This window comes from Lampetra fluviatilis, chromosome 18 (genome assembly GCF_964198595.1).
Source record: "Lampetra fluviatilis chromosome 18, kcLamFluv1.1, whole genome shotgun sequence".
In the NCBI taxonomy this organism is placed as follows: domain Eukaryota; kingdom Metazoa; phylum Chordata; class Hyperoartia; order Petromyzontiformes; family Petromyzontidae; genus Lampetra; species Lampetra fluviatilis.
In genome coordinates this window covers 11,731,630-11,756,108 of record NC_136292.1, presented here as the reverse complement: position 1 = coordinate 11,756,108, position 24,479 = coordinate 11,731,630, and the positions used below count along the sequence as shown (strand labels likewise).

Sequence of the window (24,479 nt, the reverse complement as noted above, 5' to 3'; positions counted from 1 at the left end):
CGCTTGTCCCTCGATGCGGACGTAAGAGCGGCGAGGGCGTCGCCGTCAAGGAGCGCCGGTAGTGCGCAGAGGGCTTCGTCGTCTGACCACCCCGCCATCTCTTGATGCGCGAGGAAGCGCCGCTGAAATCCCCCCCAGTCGCCCTCCTCAGCCACAAACTCCTTCAGCGGGGGCAGCCTTTGGTGTAGTGCAGCGACCGCCGTGGAGGCCCGCACTTTGATGTCCCCGCGACTCGGCCGAGCGTCAGCACGAACGGCAGCTGTAATCGCCTGTCGCGCAGATAGTGACGCTCCGTCCGAAGGCGGTGACGCGGCAGCCCCAGCGGAGCCGATGTTGGACCCCAAGTTGAGGTTGGCCACGCCCTCGGCAGCTGCTGCGGCGATGGCGGGACTTTCAAAAGTGCCGTCGGTAGAAATGGTGACGCAGCAATAGGGGCTTGCTCCGTCCACTCCGCGCATCAACCCGGTATTGCAGTTTCTCCGGGAATGGTGCACCTCCCTGCTGGGGGAGGAATATCATCAAACAAAAGTAGACTATGTTGGGTTTGCAAACCCCATTTCCGCTGTTTGTCCGTAATTGGGTGCGTTCTCTCCTGTTTTGTTACCAGTCCCCTCCATCTTCTCATTTGTGCCCTGGATAGCTGTCAAATTTCAAAAATCTATCAAACTATTTTCACAGGTATCCAGTCGGTGTGGGTCAAGAAGTAATATGTCATATGCACATGCACTTATATACAAACAGTTTGTTTTATCCTGTACTGCTCTGTTTGTTACGTCTTCATAACGCAGTATTGCCCATAATTCCGTAATTTACCTATCTTAGTCTATCTTGCTTCATGTGCTATGTAGAAAGGCCTTAGGCTGAAATTTTACTATACCTTCCTTTAGGGACAGTGTTTATTAACGAACGATATTTTTTCGATAGTTTTTTTTCATTCATATGTATTGGTCGTACAATTTGTATTATTATATTAGCATTTTCAGATTCTAATTCTCTTAATCAATTACAATTGCACCTAAGAACTTCCTCGTTTGTTGGCAGAAACAAACTCGGTTTAATTTTTTCTGGGTGTGCCAAAGCCTTTTGCAGAAATTGAGATTTTGTCCCGGTTTCAAATATGAATGGCCGTGTGCGTGACTGATGCTTGTTTAATATTCCGTATCTCTTAACGCCATGGCACATGCGGAATGGTCGTGATAACTTCTGCGCATATTCTTTGGTAAATTCACGTAAAGTATTTTTTTGTAATTTTTGTTATTTTCTTTGAACCTATCTATGTGACTTTACCGAAAGACCCAAATAATATTCGCACAATAAGTTACCACGACCATTCCGCATGTGCCATGGTCTTAAAAATAACAAAGTAGTTTTTTCTTATTTTTTGATATTTTCTTTGAACCTATCTACATGACTTTACCGAAAGGCCCAAAGAATATGAATTCCTGCAGTCACGAAAGCTTTAAGTCAGTATTTATTGTGCGTAGTAACGGGTGGAGGCCCCATGGTGTAGAGAGAGTTTTGGCGTATGTAATCTCCACCACTGGCAAGTGTGTGTTATCGCTTCTCGGCCTTTTGGCTAAGATCAAGTGTAGTATCTGTTCTTATCAGTTTAATATCTGATACGTACCACATTGTGGTACCTTATATTAAATAGATTTTTGGGACGGGGAGATGGAATAGGGGCTTGCTCCGTCCACTCTGCGCATCAACCCGGTATTGCAGTTTCTCCGGGAATGGTGCACCTCCCTGCTGGGGGAGGAATATCATCAAACAAAAGTAGACTATGTTGGGTTTGCAAACCCCATTTCCGCTGTTTGTCCGTAATTGGGTGCGTTCTCTCCTGTTTTGTTACCAGTCCCCTCCATCTTCTCATTTGTGCCCTGGATAGCTGTCAAATTTCAAAAATCTATCAAACTATTTTCACAGGTATCCAGTCGGTGTGGGTCAAGAAGTAATATGTCATATGCACATGCACTTATATACAAACAGTTTGTTTTATCCTGTACTGCTCTGTTTGTTACGTCTTCATAACGCAGTATTGCCCATAATTCCGTAATTTACCTATCTTAGTCTATCTTGCTTCATGTGCTATGTAGAAAGGCCTTAGGCTGAAATTTTACTATACCTTCCTTTAGGGACAGTGTTTATTAACGAACGATATTTTTTCGATAGTTTTTTTTCATTCATATGTATTGGTCGTACAATTTGTATTATTATATTAGCATTTTCAGATTCTAATTCTCTTAATCAATTACAATTGCACCTAAGAACTTCCTCGTTTGTTGGCAGAAACAAACTCGGTTTAATTTTTTCTGGGTGTGCCAAAGCCTTTTGCAGAAATTGAGATTTTGTCCCGGTTTCAAATATGAATGGCCGTGTGCGTGACTGATGCTTGTTTAATATTCCGTATCTCTTAACGCCATGGCACATGCGGAATGGTCGTGATAACTTCTGCGCATATTCTTTGGTAAATTCACGTAAAGTATTTTTTTGTAATTTTTGTTATTTTCTTTGAACCTATCTATGTGACTTTACCGAAAGACCCGAATAATATTCGCACAATAAGTTACCACGACCATTCCGCATGTGCCATGGTGTTAAAAATAGCAAAGTAGTTTTTTGTAATTTTTTGATATTTTCTTTGAACCTATCTACATGACTTTACCGAAAGGCCCAAAGAATATGAATTCCTGCAGTCACGAAAGCTTTAAGTCAGTATTTATTGTGCGTAGTAACGGGTGGAGGCCCCATGGTGTAGAGAGAGTCTTGGCGTATGTAATCTCCACCACTGGCAAGTGTGTGTTATCGCTTCTCGGCCTTTTGGCTAAGATCAAGTGTAGTATCTGTTCTTATCAGTTTAATATCTGATACGTACCACATTGTGGTACCTTATATTAAATAGATTTTTGGGACAGGGAGATGGAATAGGGGCTTGCTCCGTCCACTCCGCGCATCAACCCGGTATTGCAGTTTCTCCGGAAATGGTGCACCTCCCTGCTGGGGGAGGAATATCATCAAACAAAAGTAGACTATGTTGGGTTTGCAAACCCCATTTCCGCTGTTTGTCCGTAATTGGGTGCGTTCTCTCCTGTTTTGTTACCAGTCCCCTCCATCTTCTCATTTGTGCACTGGATAGCTGTCAAATTTCAAAAATCTATAAACTATTTTCACAGGTATCCAGTCGGTGTGGGTCAAGAAGTAATATGTCATATGCACATGCACTTATATACAAACAGTTTGTTTTATCCTGTACTGCTCTGTTTGTTACGTCTTCATAACGCAGTATTGCCCATAATTCCGTAATTTACCTATCTTAGTCTATCTTGCTTCATGTGCTATGTAGAAAGGCCTTAGGCTGAAATTTTACTATACCTTCCTTTAGGGACAGTGTTTATTAACGAACGATATTTTTTCGATAGTTTTTTTTCATTCATATGTATTGGTCGTACAATTTGTATTATTATATTAGCATTTTCAGATTCTAATTCTCTTAATCAATTACAATTGCACCTAAGAACTTCCTCGTTTGTTGGCAGAAACAAACTCGGTTTAATTTTTTCTGGGTGTGCCAAAGCCTTTTGCAGAAATTGAGATTTTGTCCCGGTTTCAAATATGAATGGACGTGTGCGTGACTGGTGCTTGTTTAATATTCCGTATCTCTTAACGCCATGGCACATGCGGAATGGTCGTGATAACTTCTGCGCATATTCTTTGGTAAAGTCACGTAAAGTATTTTTTTGTAATTTTTGTTATTTTCTTTGAACCTATCTATGTGACTTTACCGAAAGACCCAAATAATATTCGCACAATAAGTTACCATGACCATTCCGCATGTGCCATGGTGTTAAAAATAACAAAGTAGTTTTTTGTAATTTTTTTATATTTTCTTTGAACCTATCTACATGACTTTACCGAAAGGCCCAAAGAATATGAATTCCTGCAGTCACGAAAGCTTTAAGTCAGTATTTATTGTGCGTAGTAACGGGTGGAGGCCCCATGGTGTAGAGAGAGTATTGGCGTATGTAATCTCCACCACTGGCAAGTGTGTGTCATCGCTTCTCGGCCTTTTGGCTAAGATCAAGTGTAGTATCTGTTCTTATCAGTTTAATATCTGATACGTGCCACATTGTGGTACCTTATATTAAATAGATTTTTGGGACAGGGAGATGGAATAGGGGCTTGCTCCGTCCACTCTGCGCATCAACCCGGTATTGCAGTTTCTCCGGGAATGGTGCACCTCCCTGCTGGGGGAGGAATATCATCAAACAAAAGTAGACTATGTTGGGTTTGCAAACCCCATTTCCGCTGTTTGTCCGTAATTGGGTGCGTTCTCTCCTGTTTTGTTACCAGTCCCCTCCATCTTCTTATTTGTGCCCTGGATAGCTGTCAAATTTCAAAAATTTATCAAACTATTTTCACAGGTATCCAGTCGGTGTGGGTCAAGAAGTAATATGTCATATGCACATGCACTTATATACAAACAGTTTGTTTTATCCTGTACTGCTCTGTTTGTTACGTCTTCATAACGCAGTATTGCCCATAATTCCGTAATTTACCCATCTTAGTCTATCTTGCTTCATGTGCTATGTAGAAAGGCCTTAGGCTGAAATTTTACTATACCTTCCTTTAGGGACAGTGTTTATTAACGAACGATATTTTTTCGATAGTTTTTTTTCATTCATATGTATTGGTCGTACAATTTGTATTATTATATTAGCATTTTCAGATTCTAATTCTCTTAATCAATTACAATTGCACCTAAGAACTTCCTCGTTTGTTGGCAGAAACAAACTCGGTTTACTTTTTTCTGGGTGTGCCAAAGCCTTTTGCAGAAATTGAGATTTTGTCCCGATTTCAAATATGAATGGCCGTGTGCGTGACTGATGCTTGTTTAATATTCCGTATCTCTTAACGCCATGGCACATGCGGAATGGTCGTGATAACTTCTGCGCATATTCTTTGGTAAAGTCACGTAAAGTATTTTTTTGTAATTTTTGTTATTTTCTTTGAACCTATCTATGTGACTTTACCGAAAGACCCAATAATATTCGCACAATAAGTTACCACGACCATTCCGCATGTGCCATGGTGTTAAAAATAACAAAGTAGTTTTTTCTTATTTTTTGATATTTTCTTTGAACCTATCTACATGACTTTACCGAAAGGCCCAAAGAATATGAATTCCTGCAGTCACGAAAGCTTTAAGTCAGTATTTATTGTGCGTAGTAACGGGTGGAGGCCCCATGGTGTAGAGAGAGTTTTGGCGTATGTAATCTCCACCACTGGCAAGTGTGTGTTATCGCTTCTCGGCCTTTTGGCTAAGATCAAGTGTAGTATCTGTTCTTATCAGTTTAATATCTGATACGTACCACATTGTGGTACCTTATATTAAATAGATTTTTGGGACAGGGAGATGGAATAGGGGCTTGCTCCGTCCACTCCGCGCATCAACCCGGTATTGCAGTTTCTCCGGAAATGGTGCACCTCCCTGCTGGGGGAGGAATATCATCGAACAAAAGTAGACTATGTTGGGTTTGCAAACCCCATTTCCGCTGTTTGTCCGTAATTGGGTGCGTTCTCTCCTGTTTTGTTACCAGTCCCCTCCATCTTCTCATTTGTGCCCTGGATAGCTGTCAAATTTCAAAAATCTATCAAACTATTTTCACAGGTATCCAGTCGGTGTGGGTCAAGAAGTAATATGTCATATGCACATGCACTTATATACAAACAGTTTGTTTTATCCTGTACTGCTCTGTTTGTTACGTCTTCATAACGCAGTATTGCCCATAATTCCGTAATTTACCTATCTTAGTCTATCTTGCTTCGTGTGCTATGTAGAAAGGCCTTAGGCTGAAATTTTACTATACCTTCCTTTAGGGACAGTGTTTATTAACGAACGATATTTTTTCGATATTTGTTTTTTCATTCATATGTATTGGTCGTACAATTTGTATTATTATATTAGCATTTTCAGATTCTAATTCTCTTAATCAATTACAATTGCACCTAAGAACTTCCTCGTTTGTTGGCAGAAACAAACTCGGTTTAATTTTTTCTGGGTGTGCCAAAGCCTTTTGCAGAAATTGAGATTTTGTCCCGGTTTCAAATATGAATGGCCGTGTGCGTGATTGATGCTTGTTTAATATTCCGTATCTCTTAACGCCATGGCACATGCGGAATGGTCGTGATAACTTCTGCGCATATTCTTTGGTAAAGTCACGTAAAGTATTTTTTTGTAATTTTTGTTATTTTCTTTGAACCTATCTATGTGACTTTACCGAAAGACCCAAATAATATTCGCACAATAAGTTACCACGACCATTCCGCATGTGCCATGGTGTTAAAAATAACAAAGTAGTTTTTTCTTATTTTTTGATATTTTCTTTGAACCTATCTACATGACTTTACCGAAAGGCCCAAAGAATATGAATTCCTGCAGTCACGAAAGCTTTAAGTCAGTATTTATTGTGCGTAGTAACGGGTGGAGGCCCCATGGTGTAGAGAGAGTTTTGGCGTATGTAATCTCCACCACTGGCAAGTGTGTGTTATCGCTTCTCGGCCTTTTGGCTAAGATCAAGTGTAGTATCTGTTCTTATCAGTTTAATATCTGATACGTACCACATTGTGGTACCTTATATTAAATAGATTTTTGGGACAGGGAGATGGAATAGGGGCTTGCTCCGTCCACTCCGCGCATCAACCCGGTATTGCAGTTTCTCCGGAAATGGTGCACCTCCCTGCTGGGGGAGGAATATCATCGAACAAAAGTAGACTATGTTGGGTTTGCAAACCCCATTTCCGCTGTTTGTCCGTAATTGGGTGCGTTCTCTCCTGTTTTGTTACCAGTCCCCTCCATCTTCTCATTTGTGCCCTGGATAGCTGTCAAATTTCAAAAATCTATCAAACTATTTTCACAGGTATCCAGTCGGTGTGGGTCAAGAAGTAACATGTCATATGCACATGCACTTATATATAAACAGTTTGTTTTATCCTGTACTGCTCTGTTTGTTACGTCTTCATAACGCAGTATTGCCCATAATTCCGTAATTTACCTATCTTAGTCTATCTTGCTTCGTGTGCTATGTAGAAAGGCCTTAGGCTGAAATTTTACTATACCTTCCTTTAGGGACAGTGTTTATTAACGAACGATGTTTTTTCGATATTTTTTTTTCATTCATATGTATTGGTCGTACAATTTGTATTATTATATTAGCATTTTCAGATTCTAATTTTCTTAATCAATTACAATTGCACCTAAGAACTTCCTCGTTTGTTGGCAGAAACAAACTCGGTTTAATTTTTTCTGGGTGTGCCAAAGCCTTTTGCAGAAATTGAGATTTTGTCCCGGTTTCAAATATGAATGGCCGTGTGCGTGACTGATGCTTGTTTAATATTCCGTATCTCTTAACGCCATGGCACATGCGGAATGGTCGTGATAACTTCTGCGCATATGCTTTGGTAAAGTCACGTAAAGTATTTTTTTGTAATTTTTGTTATTTTCTTTGAACCTATCTATGTGACTTTACCGAAAGACCCAAATAATATTCGCACAATAAGTTACCACGACCATTCCGCATGTGCCATGGTGTTAAAAATAACAAAGTAGTTTTTTCTTATTTTTTGATATTTTCTTTGAACCTATCTACATGACTTTACCGAAAGGCCCAAAGAATATGAATTCCTGCAGTCACGAAAGCTTTAAGTCAGTATTTATTGTGCGTAGTAACGGGTGGAGGCCCCATGGTGTAGAGAGAGTTTTGGCGTATGTAATATCCACCACTGGCAAGTGTGTGTTATCGCTTCTCGGCCTTTTGGCTAAGATCAAGTGTAGTATCTGTTCTTATCAGTTTAATATCTGATACGTACCACATTGTGGTACCTTATATTAAATATATTTTTGGGACAGGGAGATGGAATAGGGGCTTGCTCCGTCCACTCCGCGCATCAACCCGGTATTGCAGTTTCTCCGGAAATGGTGCACCTCCCTGCTGGGGGAGGAATATCATCAAACAAAAGTAGACTATGTTGGGTTTGCAAACCCCATTTCCGCTGTTTGTCCGTAATTGGGTGCGTTCTCTCCTGTTTTGTTACCAGTCCCCTCCATCTTCTCATTTGTGCCCTGGATAGCTGTCAAATTTCAAAAATCTATCAAACTATTTTCACAGGTATCCAGTCGGTGTGGGTCAAGAAGTAATATGTCATATGCACATGCACTTATATACAAACAGTTTGTTTTATCCTGTACTGCTCTGTTTGTTACGTCTTCATAACGCAGTATTGCCCATAATTCCGTAATTTACCTATCTTAGTCTATCTTGCTTCATGTGCTATGTAGAAAGGCCTTAGGCTGAAATTTTACTATACCTTCCTTTAGGGACAGTGTTTATTAACGAACGATATTTTTTCGATAGTTTTTTTTTCATTCATATGTATTGGTCGTACAATTTGTATTATTATATTAGCATTTTCAGATTCTAATTCTCTTAATCAATTACAATTGCACCTAAGAACTTCCTCGTTTGTTGGCAGAAACAAACTCGGTTTACTTTTTTCTGGGTGTGCCAAAGCCTTTTGCAGAAATTGAGATTTTGTCCCGATTTCAAATATGAATGGCCGTGTGCGTGACTGATGCTTGTTTAATATTCCGTATCTCTTAACGCCATGGCACATGCGGAATGGTCGTGATAACTTCTGCGCATATTCTTTGGTAAAGTCACGTAAAGTATTTTTTTGTAATTTTTGTTATTTTCTTTGAACCTATCTATGTGACTTTACCGAAAGACCCAATAATATTCGCACAATAAGTTACCACGACCATTCCGCATGTGCCATGGTGTTAAAAATAACAAAGTAGTTTTTTCTTATTTTTTGATATTTTCTTTGAACCTATCTACATGACTTTACCGAAAGGCCCAAAGAATATGAATTCCTGCAGTCACGAAAGCTTTAAGTCAGTATTTATTGTGCGTAGTAACGGGTGGAGGCCCCATGGTGTAGAGAGAGTTTTGGCGTATGTAATCTCCACCACTGGCAAGTGTGTGTTATCGCTTCTCGACCTTTTGGCTAAGATCAAGTGTAGTATCTGTTCTCATCAGTTTAATATCTGATACGTACCACATTGTGGTACCTTATATTAAATAGATTTTTGGGACAGGGAGATGGAATAGGGGCTTGCTCCGTCCACTCCGCGCATCAACCCGGTATTGCAGTTTCTCCGGAAATTGTGCACCTCCCTGCTGGGGGAGGAATATCATCGAACAAAAGTAGACTATGTTGGGTTTGCAAACCCCATTTCCGCTGTTTGTCCGTAATTGGGTGCGTTCTCTCCTGTTTTGTTACCAGTCCCCTCCATCTTCTCATTTGTGCCCTGGATAGCTGTCAAATTTCAAAAATCTGATAGTAGGTTTTTACCCTTTTAACTGGTACAAAACTGACACCTTTATTCAAGGCATCATGTTTGCAATGAACACAACACAAGTAGTCAAAAAAGCAAACAAAAAGAAGCAACTCTGATAAGGATGATAATATGCACTGTCCTTGAAGTTGATTGGCCCACACCCGAGACGGCTTTCTTTAGAGCCTAGTCCCCATTGGTGTAGGGCCAGATGACACCAGAAGGCGTACAACTCAATCACAGTGCAATATCAGAGTATTGAGAGCTCGGGGTAAGCATTTACACTATGAGATCTCTTTTACCAGTGGCAAAATATGATAGTAGGTTTTTACCCTTTTAACTGGTACAAAACTGACACCTTTATTCAAGGCATCATGTTTGCAATGAACACAACACAAGTAGTCAAAAAAGCAAACAAAAAGAAGCAACTCTGATAAGGATGATAATATGCACTGTCCTTGAAGTTGATTGGCCCACACCCGAGACGGCTTTCTTTAGAGCCTAGTCCCCATTGGTGTAGGGCCAGATGACACCAGAAGGCGTACAACTCAATCACAGTGCAATATCAGAGTATTGAGAGCTCGGGGTAAGCATTTACACTATGAGATCTCTTTTACCAGTGGCAAAATATGATAGTAGGTTTTTACCCTTTTAACTGGTACAAAACTGACACCTTTATTCAAGGCATCATGTTTGCAATGAACACAACACAAGTAGTCAAAAAAGCAAACAAAAAGAAGCAACTCTGATAAGGATGATAATATGCACTGTCCTTGAAGTTGATTGGCCCACACCCGAGACGGCTTTCTTTAGAGCCTAGTCCCCATTGGTGTAGGGCCAGATGACACCAGAAGGCGTACAACTCAATCACAGTGCAATATCAGAGTATTGAGAGCTCGGGGTAAGCATTTACACTATGAGAAAAAAAAAAAAATCTATCAAACTATTTTCACAGGTATCCAGTCGGTGTGGGTCAAGAAGTAACATGTCATATGCACATGCACTTATATATAAACAGTTTGTTTTATCCTGTACTGCTCTGTTTGTTACGTCTTCATAACGCAGTATTGCCCATAATTCCGTAATTTACCTATCTTAGTCTATCTTGCTTCATGTGCTATGTAGAAAGTCCTTAGGCTGAAATTTTACTATACCTTCCTTTAGGGACAGTGTTTATTAACGAACGATATTTTTTCGATAGTTTTTTTTCATTCATATGTATTGGTCGTACAATTTGTATTATTATATTAGCATTTTCAGATTCTAATTCTCTTAATCAATTACAATTGCACCTAAGAACTTCCTCGTTTGTTGGCAGAAACAAACTCGGTTTAATTTTTTCTGGGTGTGCCAAAGCCTTTTGCAGAAATTGAGATTTTGTCCCGGTTTCAAATATGAATGGCCGTGTGCGTGACTGATGCTTGTTTAATATTCCGTATCTCTTAACGCCATGGCACATGCGGAATGGTCGTGATAACTTCTGCGCATATGCTTTGGTAAAGTAACGTAAAGTATTTTTTTGTAATTTTTGTTATTTTCTTTGAACCTATCTATGTGACTTTACCGAAAGACCCAAATAATATTCGCACAATAAGTTACCACGACCATTCCGCATGTGCCATGGTGTTAAAAATAACAAAGTAGTTTTTTCTTATTTTTTGATATTTTCTTTGAACCTATCTACATGACTTTACCGAAAGGCCCAAAGAATATGAATTCCTGCAGTCACGAAAGCTTTAAGTCAGTATTTATTGTGCGTAGTAACGGGTGGAGGCCCCATGGTGTAGAGAGAGTTTTGGCGTATGTAATATCCACCACTGGCAAGTGTGTGTTATCGCTTCTCGGCCTTTTGGCTAAGATCAAGTGTAGTATCTGTTCTTATCAGTTTAATATCTGATACGTACCACATTGTGGTACCTTATATTAAATAGATTTTTGGGACAGGGAGATGGAATAGGGGCTTGCTCCGTCCACTCCGCGCATCAACCCGGTATTGCAGTTTCTCCGGAAATGGTGCACCTCCCTGCTGGGGGAGGAATATCATCAAACAAAAGTAGACTATGTTGGGTTTGCAAACCCCATTTCTGCTGTTTGTCCGTAATTGGGTGCGTTCTCTCCTGTTTTGTTACCAGTCCCCTCCATCTTCTCATTTGTGCCCTGGATAGCTGTCAAATTTCAAAAATCTATCAAACTATTTTCACAGGTATCCAGTCGGTGTGGGTCAAGAAGTAATATGTCATATGCACATGCACTTATATACAAACAGTTTGTTTTATCCTGTACTGCTCTGTTTGTTACGTCTTCATAACGCAGTATTGCCCATAATTCCGTAATTTACCTATCTTAGTCTATCTTGCTTCATGTGCTATGTAGAAAGGCCTTAGGCTGAAATTTTACTATACCTTCCTTTAGGGACAGTGTTTATTAACGAACGATATTTTTTCGATAGTTTTTTTTCATTCATATGTATTGGTCGTACAATTTGTATTATTATATTAGCATTTTCAGATTCTAATTCTCTTAATCAATTACAATTGCACCTAAGAACTTCCTCGTTTGTTGGCAGAAACAAACTCGGTTTACTTTTTCCTGGGTGTGCCAAAGCCTTTTGCAGAAATTGAGATTTTGTCCCGGTTTCAAATATGAATGGCCGTGTGCGTGACTGATGCTTGTTTAATATTCCGTATCTCTTAACGCCATGGCACATGCGGAATGGTCGTGATAACTTCTGCGCATATTCTTTGGTAAAGTCACGTAAAGTATTTTTTTGTAATTTTTGTTATTTTCTTTGAACCTATCTATGTGACTTTACCGAAAGACCCAAATAATATTCGCACAATAAGTTGCCACGACCATTCCGCATGTGCCATGGTGTTAAAAATAACAAAGTAGTTTTTTCTTATTTTTTGATATTTTCTTTGAACCTATCTACATGACTTTACCGAAAGGCCCAAAGAATATGAATTCGTGCAGTCACGAAAGCTTTAAGTCAGTATTTATTGTGCGTAGTAACGGGTGGAGGCCCCATGGTGTAGAGAGAGTTTTGGCGTATGTAATCTCCACCACTGGCAAGTGTGTGTTATCGCTTCTCGGCCTTTTGGCTAAGATCAAGTGTAGTATCTGTTCTTATCAGTTTAATATCTGATACGTACCACATTGTGGTACCTTATATTAAATAGATTTTTGGGACAGGGAGATGGAATAGGGGCTTGCTCCGTCCACTCCGCGCATCAACCCGGTATTGCAGTTTCTCCGGAAATGGTGCACCTCCCTGCTGGGGGAGGAATATCATCGAACAAAAGTAGACTATGTTGGGTTTGCAAACCCCATTTCCGCTGTTTGTCCGTAATTGGGTGCGTTCTCTCCTGTTTTGTTACCAGTCCCCTCCATCTTCTCATTTGTGCCCTGGATAGCTGTCAAATTTCAAAAATCTATAAAACTATTTTCACAGGTATCCAGTCGGTGTGGGTCAAGAAGTAATATGTCATATGCACATGCACTTATATACAAACAGTTTGTTTTATCCTGTACTGCTCTGTTTGTTACGTCTTCATAACGCAGTATTGCCCATAATTCCGTAATTTACCTATCTTAGTCTATCTTGCTTCATGTGCTATGTAGAAAGGCCTTAGGCTGAAATTTTACTATACCTTCCTTTAGGGACAGTGTTTATTAACGAACGATATTTTTTCGATAGTTTTTTTTCATTCATATGTATTGGTCGTACAATTTGTATTATTATATTAGCATTTTCAGATTCTAATTCTCTTAATCAATTACAATTGCACCTAAGAACTTCCTCGTTTGTTGGCAGAAACAAACTCGGTTTAATTTTTTCTGGGTGTGCCAAAGCCTTTTGCAGAAATTGAGATTTTGTCCCGGTTTCAAATATGAATGGACGTGTGCGTGACTGGTGCTTGTTTAATATTCCGTATCTCTTAACGCCATGGCACATGCGGAATGGTCGTGATAACTTCTGCGCATATTCTTTGCTAAAGTCACGTAAAGTATTTTTTTGTAATTTTTGTTATTTTCTTTGAACCTATCTATGTGACTTTACCGAAAGACCCAAATAATATTCGCACAATAAGTTACCATGACCATTCCGCATGTGCCATGGTGTTAAAAATAACAAAGTAGTTTTTTGTAATTTTTTGATATTTTCTTTGAACCTATCTACATGACTTTACCGAAAGGCCCAAAGAATATGAATTCCTGCAGTCACGAAAGCTTTAAGTCAGTATTTATTGTGCGTAGTAACGGGTGGAGGCCCCATGGTGTAGAGAGAGTCTTGGCGTATGTAATCTCCACCACTGGCAAGTGTGTGTCATCGCTTCTCGGCCTTTTGGCTAAGATCAAGTGTAGTATCTGTTCTTATCAGTTTAATATCTGATACGTACCACATTGTGGTACCTTATATTAAATAGATTTTTGGGACAGGGAGAAGGAATAGGGGCTTGCTCCGTCCACTCTGCGCATCAACCCGGTATTGCAGTTTCTCCGGGAATGGTGCACCTCCCTGCTGGGGGAGGAATATCATCAAACAAAAGTAGACTATGTTGGGTTTGCAAACCCCATTTCCGCTGTTTGTCCGTAATTGGGTGCGTTCTCTCCTGTTTTGTTTTCAGTCCCCTCCATCTTCTCATTTGTGCCCTGGATAGCTGTCAAATTTCAAAAATTTATCAAACTATTTTCACAGGTATCCAGTCGGTGTGGGTCAAGAAGTAATATGTCATATGCACATGCACTTATATACAAACAGTTTGTTTTATCCTGTACTGCTCTGTTTGTTACGTCTTCATAACGCAGTATTGCCCATAATTCCGTAATTTACCTATCTTAGTCTATCTTGCTTCATGTGCTATGTAGAAAGGCCTTAGGCTGAAATTTTACTATACCTTCCTTTAGGGACAGTGTTTATTAACGAACGATATTTTTTCGATATTTGTTTTTTCATTCATATGTATTGGTCGTACAATTTGTATTATTATATTAGCATTTTCAGATTCTAATTCTCTTAATCAATTACAATTGCACCTAAGAACTTCCTCGTTTTTGGCAGAAACAAACTCGGTTTAATTTTTTCTGGGTGTGCCAAAGCCTTTTGCAGAAATTGAGATTTTGTCCCGGTTTCAAATATGAATGGCCGTGTGCGTGACTGATGCTTGTTTAATATTCCGTATCTCTTAACGCCATGGCACATGCGGAATGGTCGTGATAACTTCTGCGCATATTCTTTGGTAAAGTCACGTAAAGTATTTTTTTGTAATTTTTGTTATTTTCTTTGAACCTATCTATGTGACTTTACCGAAAGACCCAAATAATATTCGCACAATAAGTTACCACGACCATTCCGCATGTGCCATGGTGTTAAAAATAACAAAGTAGTTTTTTCTTATTTTTTGATATTTTCTTTGAACCTATCTACATGACTTTACCGAAAGGCCCAAAGAATATGAATTCCTGCAGTCACGAAAGCTTTAAGTCAGTATTTATTGTGCGTAGTAACGGGTGGAGGCCCCATGGTGTAGAGAGAGTTTTGGCGTATGTAATCTCCACCACTGGCAAGTGTGTGTTATCGCTTCTCGGCCTTTTGGCTAAGATCAAGTGTAGTATCTGTTCTTATCAGTTTAATATCTGATACGTACCACATTGTGGTACCTTATATTAAATAGATTTTTGGGACAGGGAGATGGAATAGGGGCTTGCTCCGTCCACTCCGCGCATCAACCCGGTATTGCAGTTTCTCCGGAAATGGTGCACCTCCCTGCTGGGGGAGGAATATCATCAAACAAAAGTAGACTATGTTGGGTTTGCAAACCCCATTTCCGCTGTTTGTCCGTAATTGGGTGCGTGCTCTCCTGTTTTGTTACCAGTCCCCTCCATCTTCTCATTTGTGCCCTGGATAGCTGTCAAATTTCAAAAATCTATCAAACTATTTTCACAGGTATCCAGTCGGTTTGGGTCAAGAAGTAATATGTCATATGCACATGCACTTATATATAAACAGTTTGTTTTATCCTGTACTGCTCTGTTTGTTACGTCTTCATAACGCGGTATTGCCCATAATTCCGTAATTTACCTATCTTAGTCTATCTTGCTTCATGTGCTATGTAGAAAGGCCTTAGGCTGAAATTTTACTATACCTTCCTTTAGGGACAGTGTTTATTAACGAACGATATTTTTTCGATAGTTTTTTTTCATTCATATGTATTGGTCGTACAATTTGTATTATTATATTAGCATTTTCAGATTCTAATTCTCTTAATCAATTACAATTGCACCTAAGAACTTCCTCGTTTGTTGGCAGAAACAAACTCGGTTTAATTTTTTCTGGGTGTGCCAAAGCCTTTTGCAGAAATTGAGATTTTGTCCCGGTTTCAAATATGAATGGCCGTGTGCGTGACTGATGCTTGTTTAATATTCCGTATCTCTTAACGCCATGGCACATGCGGAATGGTCGTGATAACTTCTGCGCATATTCTTTGGTAAAGTCACGTAAAGTATTTTTTTGTAATTTTTGTTATTTTCTTTGAACCTATCTATGTGACTTTACCGAAAGACCCAAATAATATTCGCACAATAAGTTACCACGACCATTCCGCATGTGCCATGGTGTTAAAAATAACAAAGTAGTTTTTTCTTATTTTTTGATATTTTCTTTGAACCTATCTACATGACTTTACCGAAAGGCCCAAAGAATATGAATTCCTGCAGTCACGAAAGCTTTAAGTCAGTATTTATTGTGCGTAGTAACGGGTGGAGGCCCCATGGTGTAGAGAGAGTTTTGGCGTATGTAATCTCCACCACTGGCAAGTGTGTGTTATCGCTTCTCGGCCTTTTGGCTAAGATCAAGTGTAGTATCTGTTCTTATCAGTTTAATATCTGATACGTACCACATTGTGGTACCTTATATTAAATATATTTTTGGGACAGGGAGATGGAATAGAGGCTTGCTCCGTCCACTCCGCGCATCAACCCGGTATTGCAGTTTCTCCGGAAATGGTGCACCTCCCTGCTGGGGGAGGAATATCATCAAACAAAAGTAGACTATGTTGGGTTTGCAAACCCCATTTCCGCTGTTTGTCCGTAATTGGGTGCGTTCTCTCCTGTTTTGTTACCAGTCCCCTCCATCTTCTCATTTGTGCCCTGGATAGCTGTCAAATTTCAAAAATCTATCAAACTATTTTCACAGGTATCCAGTCGGTGTGGGTCAAGAAGTAATATGTCATATGCACATGCACTTATATACAAACAGTTTGTTTTATCCTGTACTGCTCTGTTTGTTACGTCTTCATAACGCAGTATTGCCCATAATTCCGTAATTTACCTATCTTAGTCTATCTTGCTTCATGTGCTATGTAGAAAGGCCTTAGGCTGAAATTTTACTATACCTTCCTTTAGGGACAGTGTTTATTAACGAACGATATTTTTTCGATATTTGTTTTTTCATTCATATGTATTGGTCGTACAATTTGTATTATTATTATATTAGCATTTTCAGATTCTAATTCTCTTAATCAATTACAATTGCACCTAAGAACTTCCTCGTTTGTTGGCAGAAACAAACTCGGTTTAATTTTTTCTGGGTGTGCCAAAGCCTTTTGCAGAAATTGAGATTTTGTCCCGGTTTCAAATATGAATGGCCGTGTGCGTGACTGATGCTTGTTTAATATTCCGTATCTCTTAACGCCATGGCACATGCGGAATGGTCGTGATAACTTCTGCGCATATTCTTTGGTAAAGTCACGTAAAGCATTTTTTTGCAATTTTTGTTATTTTCTTTGAACCTATCTATGTGACTTTACCGAAAGACCCAAATAATATTCGCACAATAAGTTACCACGACCATTCCGCATGTGCCATGGTGTTAAAAATAACAAAGTAGTTTTTTCTTATTTTTTGATATTTTCTTTGAACCTATCTACATGACTTTACCGAAAGGCCCAAAGAATATGAATTCCTGCAGTCACGAAAGCTTTAAGTCAGTATTTATTGTGCGTAGTAACGGGTGGAGGCCCCATGGTGTAGAGAGAGTTTTGGCGTATGTAATCTCCACCACTGGCAAGTGTGTGTTATCGCTTCTCGGCCTTTTGGCTAAGATCAAGTGTAGTATCTGTTCTTATCAGTTTAATATCTGATACGTACCACATTGTGGTACCTTATATTAAATAGATTTTTGGGACAGGGAGATGGAATAGGGGCTTGCTCAGTCCACTCTGCGCATCAACCCGGTATTGCAGTTTCTCCGGGAATGGTGCACCTCCCTGCTGGGGGAGGAATATCATCAAACAAAAGTAGACTATGTTGGGTTTGCAAACCCCATTTCCGCTGTTTGTCCGTAATTGGGTGCGTTCTCTCCTGTTTTGTTACCAGTCCCCTCCATCTTCTCATTTTTGCCCTGGATAGCTGTCAAATTTCAAAAATCTATCAAACTATTTTCACAGGTATCCAGTCGGTGTGGGTCAAGAAGTAATATGTCATATGCAAATGCACTTATATACAAACAGTTTGTTTTATCCTGTACTGCTCTGTTTGTTACGTCTCCATAACGCAGTATTGCCCATAATTCCGTAATTTACCTATCTTAGTCTATCTTGCTTCATGTGCTATGTAGAAAGGCCTTAGGCTGAAATTTTACTATACCTTCCTTTAGGGACAGTGTTTATTAACGAACGATATTTTTTCGATAGTTTTTTTTCATTCATATGTATTGGTCGTACAATTTGTATTATTAAATTAGCATTTTCAGATTCTAATTCTCTGAATCAATTACACTTGCACCTAATAACTTCCTCGTTTGTTGGCAGAAACAAACTCGGTTTAATTATTTCTGGGTGTGCCAAAGCCTTTTGCAGAAATTGAGATTTTGTCCCGGTTTCAAACATGAATGGCCGTGTGCGTGACTGATGCTTGTTTAATATTCCGTATCTCTTAACACCATGGCACATGCGGAATGGTCGTGATAACTTCTGCGCATATTCTTTGGTAAAGTCACGTAAAGTATTTTTTTGTAATTTTTGTTATTTTCTTTGAACCTATCTATGTGACTTTACCGAAAGACCCAAATAATATTCGCACAATAAGTTACCACGACCATTCCGCACGTGCCATGGTGTTAAAGTAACAAAGTCGTTTTATGTAATTTTTAGAAAATTTTCTTTGAACCTATCTACATGACTTTACCGAAAGGCCCAAAGAATATTACTTCCTGCAGTCACGAAAGCTTTAAGTCGGTATTTATTGTGCGAAGTAACGGGTGAAGGCCCCATGGTGTAGAGAGAGTCTTGGCGTATGTAATCTCCACCACTGGCAAGTGTGTGTTATCGCTTCTCGGCCTTTTGGCTAAGATCAAGTGTAGTAGCTGTATTTATCAGTTTAATATCTGATACGTACCACATTGTGGTACCTTATATTAAATTGATTTTTGGGACAGGGAGATGGAATAGGGGCTTGCTCCGTCCACTCCGCGCATCAACCCGGTATTGCAGTTTCTCCGGAAATGGTGCACTTCCCTGCAGGGGGAGGAATATCATCAAACAAAAGTAGACTATGTTGGGTTTGCAAACCCCATTTCCGCTGTTTGTGCGTCATTGGGTGCGTTCTCTCCTGCTTTGTTACCAGTCCCTTCCATCTTCCCATTTGTGCCCTGGATAGCTGTCAAATTTAATAATCTATCAAACTCTTTTCACAGGTATCCAGTCGGTGTGGGTCAAGAAGTAATATGTCATATGCACATGCACTTATATACAAACAGTTTGTTTTATCCTGTACTGCTCTGTTTGTTACGTCTTCATAACGCAGTATTGCCCATAATTCCGTAATTTACCTATCTTAGTCTATCTTGCTTCATGTGCTATGTAGAAAGGCCTTAGGCTGAAATTTTACTATACCTTCCTTTAGGGACAGTGTTTATTAACGAACGATATTTTTTCGATCGTTTTTTTTCATTCATATGTATTGGTCGTACAATTTGTATTATTAAATTAGCATTTTCAGATTCTAATTCTCTGAATCAATTACACTTGCACCTAATAACTTCCTCGTTTGTTGCCAGAAACAAACTCGGTTTAATTATTTCTGGGTGTGCCAAAGCCTTTTGCAGAAATTGAGATTTTGTCCCGGTTTCAAACATGAATGGCCGTGTGCGTGACTGATGCTTGTTTAATATTCCGTATCTCTTAACACCATGGCACATGCGGAATGGTCGTGATAACTTCTGCGCATATTCTTTGGTAAAGTCACGTAAAGTATTTTTTTGTAATTTTTGTTATTTTCTTTGAACCTATCTATGTGACTTTACCGAAAGACCCAAATAATATTCGCACAATAAGTTGCCACGACCATTCCGCATGTGCCATGGTGTTAAAAATAACAAAGTAGTTTTTTGTTAGATTTTTATATTTCTCTGAACCTATCTACATGACTTTACCGAAAGGCCCAAAGAATATGAATTCCTGCAGTCACGAAAGCTTTAAGTCAGTATTTATTGTGCGTAGTAACGGGTGGAGGCCCCATGGTGTAGAGAGAGTCTTGGCGTATGTAATCTCCACCACTGGCAAGTGTGTGTTATCGCTTCTCGGCCTTTTGGCTAAGATCAAGTGTAGTATCTGTTCTTATCAGTTTAATATCTGATACGTACCACATTGTGGTACCTTATATTAAATTGATTTTTGGGACAGGGAGATGGAATAGGGGCTTGCTCCGTCCACTCCGCGCATCAACCCGGTATTGCAGTTTCTCCGGAAATGGTGCACTTCCCTGCAGGGGGAGGAATATCATCAAACAAAAGTAGACTATGTTGGGTTTGCAAACCCCATTTCCGCTGTTTGTGCGTCATTGGGTGCGTTCTCTCCTGCTTTGTTACCAGTCCCTTCCATCTTCTCATTTGTGCCCTGGATAGCTGTCAAATTTAATAATCTATCAAACTCTTTTCACAGGTATCCAGTCGGTGTGGGTCAAGAAGTAATATGTCATATGCACATGCACTTATATACAAACAGTTTGTTTTATCCTGTACTGCTCTGTTTGTTACGTCTTCATAACGCAGTATTGCCCATAATTCCGTAATTTACCTATCTTAGTCTATCTTGCTTCATGTGCTATGTAGAAAGGCCTTAGGCTGAAATTTTACTATACCTTCCTTTAGGGACAGTGTTTATTAACGAACGATATTTTTTCGATCGTTTTTTTTCATTCATATGTATTGGTCGTACAATTTGTATTATTAAATTAGCATTTTCAGATTCTAATTCTCTGAATCAATTACACTTGCACCTAATAACTTCCTCGTTTGTTGGCAGAAACAAACTCGGTTTAATTATTTCTGGGTGTGCCAAAGCCTTTTGCAGAAATTGAGATTTTGTCCCGGTTTCAAACATGAATGGCCGTGTGCGTGACTGATGCTTGTTTAATATTCCGTATCTCTTAACACCATGGCACATGCGGAATGGTCGTGATAACTTCTGCGCATATTCTTTGGTAAAGTCACGTAAAGTATTTTTTTGTAATTTTTGTTATTTTCTTTGAACCTATCTATGTGACTTTACCGAAAGACCCAAATAATATTCGCACAATAAGTTACCACGACCATTCCGCATGTGCCATGGTGTTAAAAATAACAAAGTAGTTTTTTGTTAGTTTTTTTTATATTTCTCTGAACCTATCTACATGACTTTACCGAAAGGCCCAAAGAATATGAATTCCTGCAGTCACGAAAGCTTTAAGTCAGTATTTATTGTGCGTAGTAACGGGTGGAGGCCCCATGGTGTAGAGAGAGTCTTGGCGTATGTAATCTCCACCACTGGCAAGTGTGTGTTATCGCTTCTCGGCCTTTTGGCTAAGATCAAGTGTAGTATCTGTTCTTATCAGTTTAATATCTGATACGTACCACATTGTGGTACCTTATATTAAATTGATTTTTGGGGCAGGGAGTTGGAATAGGGGCTTGCTCCGTCCACTCCGCGCATCAACCCGGTATTGCAGTTTCTCCGGAAATGGTGCACCTCCCTGCTGGGGGAGGAATATCATCGAACAAAAGTAGACTATGTTGGGTTTGCAAACCCCATTTCCGCTGTTTGTCCGTAATTGGGTGCGTTCTCTCCTGTTTTGTTACCAGTCCCCTCCATCTTCTCATTTGTGCCCTGGATAGCTGTCAAATTTCAAAAATCTATCAAACTATTTTCACAGGTATCCAGTCGGTGTGGGTCAAGAAGTAACATGTCATATGCACATGCACTTATATATAAACAGTTTGTTTTATCCTGTACTGCTCTGTTTGTTACGTCTTCATAACGCAGTATTGCCCATAATTCCGTAATTTACCTATCTTAGTCTATCTTGCTTCGTGTGCTATGTAGAAAGGCCTTAGGCTGAAATTTTACTATACCTTCCTTTAGGGACAGTGTTTATTAACGAACGATGTTTTTTCGATATTTTTTTTTCATTCATATGTATTGGTCGTACAATTTGTATTATTATATTAGCATTTTCAGATTCTAATTCTCTTAATCAATTACAATTGCACCTAAGAACTTCCTCGTTTGTTGGCAGAAACAAACTCGGTTTAATTTTTTCTGGGTGTGCCAAAGCCTTTTGCAGAAATTGAGATTTTGTCCCGGTTTCAAATATGAATGGCCGTGTGCGTGACTGATGCTTGTTTAATATTCCGTATCTCTTAACGCCATGGCACATGCGGAATGGTCGTGATAACTTCTGCGCATATGCTTTGGTAAAGTCACGTAAAGTATTTTTTTGTAATTTTTGTTATTTTCTTTGAACCTATCTATGTGACTTTACCGAAAGACCCAAATAATATTCGCACAATAAGTTACCACGACCATTCCGCATGTGCCATGGTGTTAAAAATAACAAAGTAGTTTTTTCTTATTTTTTGATATTTTCTTTGAACCTATCTACATGACTTTACCGAAAGGCCCAAAGAATATGAATTCCTGCAGTCACGAAAGCTTTAAGTCAGTATTTATTGTGCGTAGTAACGGGTGGAGGCCCCATGGTGTAGAGAGAGTTTTGGCGTATGTAATATCCACCACTGGCAAGTGTGTGTTATCGCTTCTCGGCCTTTTGGCTAAGATCAAGTGTAGTATCTGTTCTTATCAGTTTAATATCTGATACGTACCACACTGTGGTACCTTATATTAAATAGATTTTTGGGACAGGGAGATGGAATAGGGGCTTGCTCCGTCCACTCCGCGCATCAACCCGGTATTGCAGTTTCTCCGGAAATGGTGCACCTCCCTGCTGGGGGAGGAATATCATCAAACAAAAGTAGACTATGTTGGGTTTGCAAACCCCATTTCCGCTGTTTGTCCGTAATTGGGTGCGTTCTCTCCTGTTTTGTTACCAGTCCCCTCCATCTTCTCATTTGTGCCCTGGATAGCTGTCAAATTTCAAAAATCTATCAAACTATTTTCACAGGTATCCAGTCGGTGTGGGTCAAGAAGTAATATGTCATATGCACATGCACTTATATACAAACAGTTTGTTTTATCCTGTACTGCTCTGTTTGTTACGTCTTCATAACGCAGTATTGCCCATAATTCCGTAATTTACCTATCTTAGTCTATCTTGCTTCATGTGCTATGTAGAAAGGCCTTAGGCTGAAATTTTACTATACCTTCCTTTAGGGACAGTGTTTATTAACGAACGATATTTTTTCGATAGTTTTTTTTTCATTCATATGTATTGGTCGTACAATTTGTATTATTATATTAGCATTTTCAGATTCTAATTCTCTTAATCAATTACAATTGCACCTAAGAACTTCCTCGTTTGTTGGCAGAAACAAACTCGGTTTACTTTTTTCTGGGTGTGCCAAAGCCTTTTGCAGAAATTGAGATTTTGTCCCGATTTCAAATATGAATGGCCGTGTGCGTGACTGATGCTTGTTTAATATTCCGTATCTCTTAACGCCATGGCACATGCGGAATGGTCGTGATAACTTCTGCGCATATTCTTTGGTAAAGTCACGTAAAGTATTTTTTTGTAATTTTTGTTATTTTCTTTGAACCTATCTATGTGACTTTACCGAAAGACCCAATAATATTCGCACAATAAGTTACCACGACCATTCCGCATGTGCCATGGTGTTAAAAATAACAAAGTAGTTTTTTCTTATTTTTTGATATTTTCTTTGAACCTATCTACATGACTTTACCGAAAGGCCCAAAGAATATGAATTCCTGCAGTCACGAAAGCTTTAAGTCAGTATTTATTGTGCGTAGTAACGGGTGGAGGCCCCATGGTGTAGAGAGAGTCTTGGCGTATGTAATCTCCACCACTGGCAAGTGTGTGTCATCGCTTCTCGGCCTTTTGGCTAAGATCAAGTGTAGTATCTGTTCTTATCAGTTTAATATCTGATACGTACCACATTGTGGTACCTTATATTAAATAGATTTTTGGGACAGGGAGATGGAATAGGGGCTTGCTCCGTCCACTCCGCGCATCAACCCGGTATTGCAGTTTCTCCGGGAATGGTGCACCTCCCTGCTGGGGGAGGAATATCATCAAACAAAAGTAGACTATGTTGGGTTTGCAAACCCCATTTCCGCTGTTTGTCCGTAATTGGGTGCGTTCTCTCCTGTTTTGTTACCAGTCCCCTCCATCTTCTCATTTGTGCCCTGGATAGCTGTCAAATTTCAAAAATTTATCAAACTATTTTCACAGGTATCCAGTCGGTGTGGGTCAAGAAGTAATATGTCATATGCACATGCACTTATATACAAACAGTTTGTTTTATCCTGTACTGCTCTGTTTGTTACGTCTTCATAACGCAGTATTGCCCATAATTCCGTAATTTACCTATCTTAGTCTATCTTGCTTCATGTGCTATGTAGAAAGGCCTTAGGCTGAAATTTTACTATACCTTCCTTTAGGGACAGTGTTTATTAACGAACGATATTTTTTCGATATTTGTTTTTTCATTCATATGTATTGGTCGTACAATTTGTATTATTATATTAGCATTTTCAGATTCTAATTCTCTTAATCAATTACAATTGCACCTAAGAACTTCCTCGTTTTTGGCAGAAACAAACTCGGTTTAATTTTTTCTGGGTGTGCCAAA

General features: G+C 39.3%; 18 non-coding genes across 18 annotated transcripts; all 18 read left to right on the top strand.

Annotated features, from left to right (window-relative positions):
- The first annotated feature begins 1,556 nt into the window (after window positions 1-1,556).
- On the top strand, window positions 1,557-1,747 carry LOC144937331 (U2 spliceosomal RNA). The gene has a single exon (XR_013637637.1). It is a non-coding gene; the product is annotated as a U2 spliceosomal RNA (small nuclear RNA).
- Window positions 1,748-2,804: 1,057 nt separating this feature from the next.
- LOC144937367 (U2 spliceosomal RNA) lies at window positions 2,805-2,995 on the top strand. The gene has a single exon (XR_013637669.1). It is a non-coding gene; the product is annotated as a U2 spliceosomal RNA (small nuclear RNA).
- Window positions 2,996-4,051: 1,056 nt separating this feature from the next.
- Window positions 4,052-4,242, top strand: LOC144937377 (U2 spliceosomal RNA). The gene has a single exon (XR_013637679.1). It is a non-coding gene; the product is annotated as a U2 spliceosomal RNA (small nuclear RNA).
- Window positions 4,243-5,298: 1,056 nt separating this feature from the next.
- Window positions 5,299-5,489, top strand: LOC144937366 (U2 spliceosomal RNA). Its single transcript, XR_013637668.1, has one exon. It is a non-coding gene; the product is annotated as a U2 spliceosomal RNA (small nuclear RNA).
- A 1,058-nt stretch (window positions 5,490-6,547) lies between these two features.
- LOC144937363 (U2 spliceosomal RNA) lies at window positions 6,548-6,738 on the top strand. Its single transcript, XR_013637667.1, has one exon. It is a non-coding gene; the product is annotated as a U2 spliceosomal RNA (small nuclear RNA).
- A 1,057-nt stretch (window positions 6,739-7,795) lies between these two features.
- LOC144937339 (U2 spliceosomal RNA) lies at window positions 7,796-7,986 on the top strand. Its single transcript, XR_013637644.1, has one exon. It is a non-coding gene; the product is annotated as a U2 spliceosomal RNA (small nuclear RNA).
- Window positions 7,987-9,043: 1,057 nt separating this feature from the next.
- LOC144937422 (U2 spliceosomal RNA) lies at window positions 9,044-9,234 on the top strand. The gene has a single exon (XR_013637722.1). It is a non-coding gene; the product is annotated as a U2 spliceosomal RNA (small nuclear RNA).
- A 1,993-nt stretch (window positions 9,235-11,227) lies between these two features.
- Window positions 11,228-11,418, top strand: LOC144937362 (U2 spliceosomal RNA). The gene has a single exon (XR_013637666.1). It is a non-coding gene; the product is annotated as a U2 spliceosomal RNA (small nuclear RNA).
- A 1,057-nt stretch (window positions 11,419-12,475) lies between these two features.
- LOC144937361 (U2 spliceosomal RNA) lies at window positions 12,476-12,666 on the top strand. Its single transcript, XR_013637665.1, has one exon. It is a non-coding gene; the product is annotated as a U2 spliceosomal RNA (small nuclear RNA).
- A 1,057-nt stretch (window positions 12,667-13,723) lies between these two features.
- Window positions 13,724-13,914, top strand: LOC144937371 (U2 spliceosomal RNA). Its single transcript, XR_013637673.1, has one exon. It is a non-coding gene; the product is annotated as a U2 spliceosomal RNA (small nuclear RNA).
- Window positions 13,915-14,971: 1,057 nt separating this feature from the next.
- On the top strand, window positions 14,972-15,162 carry LOC144937360 (U2 spliceosomal RNA). The gene has a single exon (XR_013637664.1). It is a non-coding gene; the product is annotated as a U2 spliceosomal RNA (small nuclear RNA).
- A 1,057-nt stretch (window positions 15,163-16,219) lies between these two features.
- LOC144937392 (U2 spliceosomal RNA) lies at window positions 16,220-16,410 on the top strand. The gene has a single exon (XR_013637694.1). It is a non-coding gene; the product is annotated as a U2 spliceosomal RNA (small nuclear RNA).
- A 1,061-nt stretch (window positions 16,411-17,471) lies between these two features.
- Window positions 17,472-17,662, top strand: LOC144937389 (U2 spliceosomal RNA). The gene has a single exon (XR_013637691.1). It is a non-coding gene; the product is annotated as a U2 spliceosomal RNA (small nuclear RNA).
- A 1,057-nt stretch (window positions 17,663-18,719) lies between these two features.
- Window positions 18,720-18,910, top strand: LOC144937421 (U2 spliceosomal RNA). Its single transcript, XR_013637721.1, has one exon. It is a non-coding gene; the product is annotated as a U2 spliceosomal RNA (small nuclear RNA).
- Window positions 18,911-19,965: 1,055 nt separating this feature from the next.
- On the top strand, window positions 19,966-20,156 carry LOC144937341 (U2 spliceosomal RNA). The gene has a single exon (XR_013637646.1). It is a non-coding gene; the product is annotated as a U2 spliceosomal RNA (small nuclear RNA).
- A 1,057-nt stretch (window positions 20,157-21,213) lies between these two features.
- LOC144937304 (U2 spliceosomal RNA) lies at window positions 21,214-21,404 on the top strand. The gene has a single exon (XR_013637611.1). It is a non-coding gene; the product is annotated as a U2 spliceosomal RNA (small nuclear RNA).
- A 1,057-nt stretch (window positions 21,405-22,461) lies between these two features.
- Window positions 22,462-22,652, top strand: LOC144937378 (U2 spliceosomal RNA). Its single transcript, XR_013637680.1, has one exon. It is a non-coding gene; the product is annotated as a U2 spliceosomal RNA (small nuclear RNA).
- A 1,057-nt stretch (window positions 22,653-23,709) lies between these two features.
- On the top strand, window positions 23,710-23,900 carry LOC144937301 (U2 spliceosomal RNA). The gene has a single exon (XR_013637608.1). It is a non-coding gene; the product is annotated as a U2 spliceosomal RNA (small nuclear RNA).
- Window positions 23,901-24,479: the final 579 nt, after the last annotated feature.